The sequence below is a fragment of the Hermetia illucens genome, chromosome 4 (assembly GCF_905115235.1).
Source record: "Hermetia illucens chromosome 4, iHerIll2.2.curated.20191125, whole genome shotgun sequence".
Taxonomy (NCBI): domain Eukaryota; kingdom Metazoa; phylum Arthropoda; class Insecta; order Diptera; family Stratiomyidae; genus Hermetia; species Hermetia illucens.
The window spans coordinates 32673629-32683006 of NC_051852.1; positions in this window are offsets into that span (position 1 = coordinate 32673629).

Genomic DNA, 9378 nt, shown 5'->3' on the forward strand with positions numbered 1-9378 from the left:
GCCATGAGTTCGGGGCAGAAAAGAAACACATGAAGTGAGAGACTCTCTTCTGCCTCTAACGAGCAAACAGTCACAGTCACACAAATTATTTAATAAAGTCTAATGGTTAAATCTATCGAGTATTGATTGTAAAAACCCAGTCTATGTTCCGGTGTACCTAAAAGTGTGGTTTGCAAAGAGATTAATATTAAAGTTAAACAGTCATAATGCCTAATATTGGAGGGCAAAAATATAGTCCCCTTATATTGGGGGGCAAAAATATAGTCACCAGCTGCTTATTAATGGATTCCACCCATGCTGTTATACGCAGCTTTTGTCGCGACAGGAGCACTGAACAACACGGTGCACCAAAGAAAGGTGATTTCAGCATACCAGCCAATCGCGCCTTGGATTCCCTAGCGAATGAGGCACACTATCCCTACCAGATAAGGAAGGCGAATCCGAGCGATGTATTTGAGGATTTCCGAAAAGCCATAAGGAATGAGTTGTGCAGAAGACGGCAGCAATGGTGTGATAATGCCGGAAAAAGCCGCTGAACCCAAACACTGGTCCCGTGTATTGAACGATGGGCCGAGCTTAAACACGAAGAATCTAATAATCACCTAACACACAGTATATACAGGGAAGTATTTGCTTCGCTTTGGATTGAACGAGTCCCCCGACTGTGTCGAATGCGTCGGTACACCCGGATGCGGGCCATGTTATGCCAACAGCCGAAAAGAGCGAAAACCCACTAGAGTAGGCCCTAGGTAAGACAGAGGATTAATGCCATACATGATTTGCAAAGTACACCAAGTCGTGGTGAAGCCCCCTTGCTTATAGAGTAGAAAGGTGATACATAGGCAAGTAATCAAGCAAATTCCCCTGCTATGCATTCACTTTCGCACTACGGGTGCCAGGAACAACACAACTATTGGTCCTCTGAAGGTGTTGTAATTATCATCCTTGGATCTCATAATAAAATAAGAAGGTTTGCAGCATACAGTAGAACAGCATGTGAGCGCCTGTACACCAAAGTGGAGATGACGATACGAGGATTGTAATCATTGGAATGATCGCCACTAGAGGAAGCACATCTTGCATTAAGCAGACGGATCTAAGGTAAATGGCTTGACGGAGGTTGGAAAGAATGGTGAGAACCTTAGGTACGGCAAGCCACAAACTCAAGATCAACCTACCCCTGTTTTGCAGAAAGAGGTGTTGAGCCATAAAACTGTGTTACGGATAATGCATGGAAGAGTTGTTAAAAATCCATGCTTCCTCGAACAGTCAAATGAGATTTGAAACCACACGATCAACCTAAACCAGATCTAAAATTAACTAGGTATGCCACTAACAAGGTAATGTTGAAATGGATACTAGAACACAAAAATATTGTATTTGTTGATAATGAGAGGATTAATAGACCTAAAAGTAAGAGATGTGAAACATCATATTTAGGACCAAAGCCTGCAGCTGTGTGTACTATGCGAGAATACGTGCTCATAAAACTGGTCCATCGGTAGGAAACATCTCAGGATTATATCATCATCATCAACGCCGCAACAAACGGTATCCGATCTAGGCCTGCTTAATAAGGAACTCCAGACATCCCGGTTTTGCGCCGAGGTCCACCAATTCGATATCCCTAAAAGCTGTCTGGCGTCCTGACCCACGCCATCGCTCCATCTTAGGCAGGGTCTACCTCGTCTTCTTTTTCTACCATAGATATTGCCCTTATAGACTTTCCGGGTGGGATCACCCTCATCCATACGGATTAAGTGACCCGCCCACCGTAACCTATTGAGCCGGATTTTATCCACAACCGGACGGTCATGGTATCGTTCATAGAGTTCGTCATTGTGTAGGCTACGAAATCGTTCATCCTCCTGTAGGGGGCCAAAAATTCTTCGGAGGATTTTTCTCTCGAACGCGGCCAAGAGTTTGCGATTTTTCTTGCTAAGAACCCAAGTTTCCGAGGAATACAGGCAAGGACTGGCAAGATCATTGTCTTGTACAGTAAGAGCTTTGACCCTATGGTGAAACGTTTCGAGCGGAACAGTCTTTCTAAGCTGAAATAGGCTCTGTTGGCTGACAACAACCGTGCGCGGATTTCATCATCGTAACTGTTATCGGTTGTGATTTTCGACCCTAGATAGAAGAAATTGTCAACGGTCTCAAAGTTGTATTCTCCTATCCTTATTCTTCTTCGTGTTTCACCAGTGCGGTTTGATGCTGTTGGTTGATTCGTCTTCGGTGCTGACGTTGCCACCATATATTTTGTCTTGCCTTCATTGATGTGCAGCCCAAGATCTCGCGCCGCCTGCTCGATCTAGATGTACGTCTCGGGTGGTTCTTCCCGTGATGTCGATATCGTCAGCATAGGCCAGTAGTTGGGTGGACTTGAAGAGGATCGTACCTCTTGCATTTACCTCAGCATCACGGATCACTTTCTCGAGGGCCAGGTTAAAGAGGACGCATGGTAGCGCATCTCCTTGTCGTAGACCGTTGTTGATGTCAAATGGTCTTGAGAGTGATCCTGCTGCTTTTATCTGGCCTCGCACATTGGTCAGGGTCAGCCTAGTCAGTCTTATTAATTTCGTCGGGATACCGAATTCTCTCATGGCCGTGTACAGTTTTACCCTGGCTATGCTATCGTAGGCGGCTTTAAAGTCGATGAACAGATGGTGCAACTGTTGTCCATATTCCAACAGTTTTTCCATCGCCTGCCGCAGAGAGAAAATCTGGTCTGTTTTGATTTGCCTGGAGTGACGCCTCTTTGGTATGGGCCAATGATGTTCTGGGCGTATGGGGCTATCCGGCCTAGCAAGATAGTGGAGAATATCTTATAGATGGTACTCAGCAACGTGATACCTCTATAATTGCTGCACTGTATGAGACAGATAATGCCTCGTTGCCAATTGTCAGGCATTGATTCGCTGTCCCATACTTTGAGTACAAGTTGATGAAGCACTTGGTGTAACTGGTCGCCTCCATATTTAACCAATTCGGCTGTAATTCTATCGGCTCCTGGCGACTTATGATTTTTTAGCCGGTGAATTGCAGGGACTGTTTCTCCTAAACTTGGTGGTGGCAGTATTTGCCCGTCGTCTTTAGTTGGCGGGACCTCCAACTCGCCGATGTTCTGGTTGTTCAGTAGCTCATCAAAGTACTCAACCCATCGCTCTAATATGCCCATTCTGTTGGAAATCAGATTTCCCTCTTTGTCTCGGCAGGATGAGCATCGAGGTGTATAAAGCTTCATCCTGCTGACTTGTTTGTAAAACTTCCGCTCCTGGTGCGGTTGCTCCCTGTACTTTTCTAGTTCACAGACTTGTTGGTTCTCCCAGGCTTCCTTTTTCCGTCTGTGAAGTCGCTCCTCCTCTCGACGGAGTTCGTGATAAGTCTCTGCGCGTGCCCGCGTTCTTTGAGAATGCAACATTACTCGGTATGCAGCATTCTTCCGTTCCGTTGCTAGCTTACATTCATCGTCAAACCAGCCGTTCCGACTCCGTTTGCGGCTGGGGCCAAGTATGTTTGTGGCCGTATTCATGATAACGTTCTTCAGGTAATTGTGAAGATCATTTGTTGGTGCTTCATCTCCAGGTCCTCTGTTGACTGCAGTTATTGCGGCATCCATTTCCCTCTTATAGGTGTCACTTGTGTCGTTGTGTTGTGGATGGCTTCAGTGTTCACTCTCACCTGATTGTCAGAGGGGATTCCAGGTGGTATTGTTATTAGAGCTCGGAGGACCATGCCAACGAGATAGTGATCCGAGTCTATATTGGCTCCCTTATATGATCTGACATTCATCAAGGCTGAGAGGTGGTGGCGTTCGATCAACACGTGGTCAATTTGGTTGAAAGTGGTCCCGTCTGGAGAGGCCCATGTATGTTTGTGGCTGTTAAAATCCCCAAGTATGATTTTGATATCATATCTGGGATAGGCTTCGAGGGTTCGTTCTGCTGCCTCGTAGAAGGTATCCTTCTCCGACTCTGCAGTCTTCTCTGTAGGGGCATGAACGTTTATGAGGCTTATATTAGTCGCCTCGCAAGCGCAGAGTGCTTATGTTTTCTAAGCCGATAACAGCAGGTTTCATTTTTTGGCTGACTAAGGAACCTACTCCGAGCACATGGTTTACCGGATGACTGCTATAATATATGGTGTAGTGGTTCTTCTCCAGGAAACCGGTCCCTGTCCATCGCATCTCTTGTAACGCTGTTATATCAGCCCTATATTGGGACAATTTATCGGCTAGCTGCTCATCACCTTTATCTCTGTACAGGGAGCACATGTTCCATGAGAAAATGATGCGCAAAGCGTTAATCCGTTGTCGTTGCCGGGTTCGTCGTTGTAAAATCCATCCTGTCCGAGGCTCCTTTCGTGGCTCCGTAACATCGGTTTTCTGTGTAGGGTTGTCAGCCCCACCCAACCTCCAACCTGGAGGACCAGTTGGTACAGTTTGTCCCGTTTTTAGGCGCGGGAGACTCGCCTTCATCCTTCTCCGTCTGCAGCTTTTCGTTAAGAAAGAGCTCCCAGCGGTCACCACGTGGAGGTGGAGATAGGGTTTGGTAGTAGAGCTGTTGGTGTTGGTTCAGTCGGCATTTCCCAGGTTTTATGCTCCATCGTGGGTACCAATCCACGTTTCGCCCTGGCACCTATACTACCCAGACCAGGATTATATGCACCCTGAAATTGAGCAAACGGAAACAGAAGGTGTAGGTTGGTCAAAGAATTGATCTCCATCAAAACATCTGCTCCGGATGGAGACCTATTAGAAGATCTAATATATGAGCAATTAGTAATGTGATATGGTATGCCCCAGCATAAGCACAATGGTTGTGACTAGATTCAAGAATATCGAAAGTAACGCTTACCCCCAACGTCGTTTATTTAGCCATTAAATGATGGACCTCTAAGTGTTGGCGGGGGGTCATATATTATCCTTCACTACTTTGAAATTTCAAGAGCTCCTATGTAGAAGCTCCAATGTAGAATGTGCAAGCATCATTCATGAGAAAACCAAAACTGACGGAAGACCCCCGCAGTCAGCAACTTTTACTCAATTAATTTTTTTGCTGTCCCGTTGAATTAATCGGTAGCGAATGATCTTCCTTTGCCAGCGCTGTGCGGAAAATCAAGGATGTCTAGTTTTCCAACTGCTTTCTGGCATCGTCTCTTTCAAATCAATAAATCTTAAATTAATGTCAATAAGCTTTGCAGACCGTATAATTCGTGCCGAATTGATTTCGGTAGTATCATGCATACGCATAACTCGGCCTGATACAAATGGGTTTCTGCCATTAATCTCCCTTTTGCCCAGAAATCATTGATCACTAATGGCATTCCATTGCTTTTCATCTTAGGTTTCCTCTGTCAAAACAGTGTAGATAACGCGTAAATCAACGATTGACAAATGTTCCTCTGAATACATTTCAACTATAACCTCTGAGAGCTTAGTCAGTCCCACATGCAGCCCATATCTGCATCGTTTCGGCCTAATCGTTGGACACTGTCTCTCCGTCGTATCCTTTTGCCAAGATATTGGATATCATCCGGAGAAATATATTCAAAACCATTAAATCAAAGCTTGTGCCTAATAGAAACGCAAATCATAACAAGTTTTGATATATGGCGGACAGGACAACAGGACAAGCCAAATAGAATACGAAATTTGTGAGAAAGCTTAGGATCATCGTTCGGGCGGACAAGAAATGAGACAATCCTGATCCGGGGGCACCGGGACACTAAAGATACTCGTCTAAGGATATTTCGGATGATATGCAAATTAGAGGAGTTCTATGAGTACGGCTGCTTGCATTTCCTCGCCATAGTCGTCTTCTCTGCAAATCCACTGCGGAGGATGCGTGCGTTTATGCGATGCATTCATGTGACTTTGCGAAGAGTTGCATTCTGACAGACGAAATAGAATATCCTTCAAATCCGTATACGTTTCATTTGAGTGGAACCTTGAAGAGTCAAATGGTTGAATTGGATGGGGTGCGGTTGAGGGTGAGTGGTAACTGTCCCATTTGAGTTTGAGTGTCGTTACATGAAGTTGAAGTTTTAATCGCCTGCAGAGTGAAGTAAGTGAGATGTTTGCTATTACAGTTAGAATTTATTAGAATAGGGACCGTAACAATTTCCATATGGATTCGATGGGGGTAGTTGTCATTTCTGTGCGCAAATGAAGTATCACACCAACTTCTTTTAAATGAATCTTTTGGGCAATACGTGAAACCCTTACAACAAATACCTAAAGCAAAGGCATTGAATAGTCGAAAAATTACCTTCGAAAAAAAGATCTTAATTAAGAAAACAACCGTAAATCGTAATCTTGAACAAGATTGCCTAAGTCTGCTTGGAGTATATTTTCGCTCCCCATTAGCAAAAGGCCATTCATCACACAGTACGAACTTCCATTAACAATTTAGGGAAGTATCTGTAGTACTTTTTCTTGTCTCTTACTTTTCCTGCGACAAGTCCGATATCGCTAGTCAATGAAGAAAAAAAAAACTCAAAGAAAATGTCCTTATGGTGTTTTGGTTTTCATATATCACCAAGAGAGAGGTTTATGTGTTTGTATTACTTTTTTTCCAGGTTCTTTATAGGATTCTCGTTAGGAAAGTATCTTAATAGACTGGTAAAGACAGAAGCGGAAGGATAATCTCAAGCAGGGTTAATCGGAACAAGGAGGGGGGAATCCTTGGCAACGTAAAAACGTGGTAAGGAACGATCTGAGATGCAGACTTACCGTTCCGGAACATGAAATGCGTAACGTTTCATTGACCGCAATAGTTGATGCGGGTGTTATGCTTCACTGAGTTCTTCGAGTATTTTTTTTGCTTTCCGAGATTAAAGGGGCCGGAATCATTGATGAGGAAGGCTTTACCCTTTTCTATCTTCTTTTAAAGCGTTAGTAGTTTGTTTCTGCATGCTCAGCTTTTTTCAAAGAAAATTCTTAAAATGAAGTTTCAATCTTTTGCCCAAATCTTAGATAACAACGGAAATATCGACCTGCAAAATGTTCAAAGGCTTCCTTAATTTTTCGACTTTAACTTATATATAATCATTTTCCAGCGTTTTTCCTCTCATTTCATTCATACCTTTTTCCTTTTGTCTACTTTTCTTCATTCCCCATCAAGAATCGATGCTTATTTCCTGGCCTTTGTGTTCTTACAAGCTTCCTGACGTAAATGCCACCGAAATGCAGTGGGTCCAGCATTGGTAAGTTTTCTTGCTGCGCAAGTGTCACGCGCTACAAATAAACCACCCGAAAGTATTGATGAGCATTAGGCCACCGTCAAAAGTGTCTGTAGTTCTGTGGCAAGTTTTCGCCAATAGCAAGCCTTACTAATTCCGGAAACGTTTATGCGAATTGATGAACGTTAGGAACGCCATGACAGAAGCAATCGTACTATTGTGTTATCGATGGAAATAAAAGGTGCCTCAAATAATAACTCCCATATAAGGCATCAAAAAAAGAAGCGGGAAGTAGAGGTAAGCATTTCGATAATCTTATGAAGGACATCAACGATAGGCACTTTATCTCCATCCCCAATAGTATAACCTCTGGTGAACCTCCTCCAGCAGACCACTTTATCTCCATCTTCATTCGTATAACTTTTGGTGAACAACCTCCAGCAGAAGTGTTTTTATCATCAGCACGCTGAAGCAGTATTAAGAACCCGGGGTTGGCGGTCTCCTAGGGGAACTACTCCTTGTGTTCCCTGTAGCCTCTTCAGAGTTTCTATTTCCACTTATTCGTAAATACAGGGCCGCAGAAAGAAAATCCGGCCCCAGGGTGAAAATAATGCGGGTCCCTCTATTATCCCTTTAGCTTTAGTTACTATGTGTCTCTATTCAGGGTCCGAGGGAAATCACTTTTTTCCTCCCCCTTACATCAGGCCTAAGTACTCTACTTACAAGGATGGTGCACATCGCTTGAGTTCAGTATTCAGTGCTTACACCTTTTGTCCTGCGGATTTCTACCTTGACTTGAGCGCAACTCGACACCGTCAAGATGTTTTGTCATCACTATTAATGCTACTTTTGGCGTTATCCGCTTGTTGAACGTTAAACGTTATGTACATCAATGTACATGGCGTCCCTTAACACTGAAATACCTATGGAGGTCACGTTCTTTGAGTCCTGCACCAGTGTCGTGCCAGAGCCATGTTTGCTCTTGGTGCCTGCCGAGAAAACCAACTAGAGACGGGAATATCTTGTTCTGATAATTTGATGCTATGTAGATGACCGAATTTGATGCATTTCCCATTCTGCATAGTTTCAGCCATTCCGGTATTCAATTTAATGATCTCGGAAGTCGGATCGATTTGCGAAAACCAAATTTTCAATCTCAAAGGTTTCTATGCCATCAACCATGACCGCCTTGACTGTCACAATACGCACATGAGTCAGTAAGACAATGCTTGTCAGGAGGTTTATGAAGCTTGGGTATCAAAATAAGTTACTCCACTCCCAGGAAAGATGTTCCCTGCAATGCATGCTTCGGACAACTCAGCAAACATATCCGGCCTTGTCGTGACCACCAGCTGGGAGACCTCATTAAGTTTGCTTTGCGGACCCAAACTTTCGGTTCTGCATATCGTATTGCAAATTTCCAGTAGCTCTGAACTCTGATTCCTGTGGGTAGTACCCATCTCCTAAGACACGGATGACAGTCACGATTTCCTCTTTACTAGGGGAAAAATACTAAAATGATTTTCAGGAGAAGATTACTCCATGTGATCTGCGATCATGTGGCTTTTGAGTGCTTTATGCTTTCGTGATGTATTCATGCAAGATAAGGACGTATTTCAAGATCTCTGGGGAAAACCAATCTTTCTCCCCCTCCCCGTCTGGCCTTGGATGCCTACGCTTCACAAAGGACCAAACAGAAAACGTATAAGTTCGTTGCGATGAGAAGAGTGAAAATTGTAAAATATGTTTGCCAAGCTGTAGAGTAAGGTGGCTTAGAATCCATTATCTTTATTTGAGTTTATAGGCCTCAACTGAGTGAAAAAGTTAATCGTGTTAGAATAAGGCTCGACTTAGCTTTCGGAGCTATGCTCTTGCCAGGATTACGCCTACGAGCCAAAAGGTTATCAGTTGTTATCAGCTTGGTAAGCCTTCTGAGCTGTTATCCTACGAACAGAAATTGCTGCAATTATCTAACTGTTTTGAGTGGTGTTTTAGCACTTCATTCATTCACCATAACAATACCCTTGGAGTCAATCTGGTCTGTACTACGCTTGCCAGGGATTGTTGCTTCCATTTGACTCAGGCACTCAGTAGACCGCGAGATTCTCAGTGCCCTGTGAGTTGGAGCTACACTCCACGTCTTCCCTGTTTTTCGTAAGAAGCGCAGAAACGCAAATCCAGTGTCCGGTTGTTTCT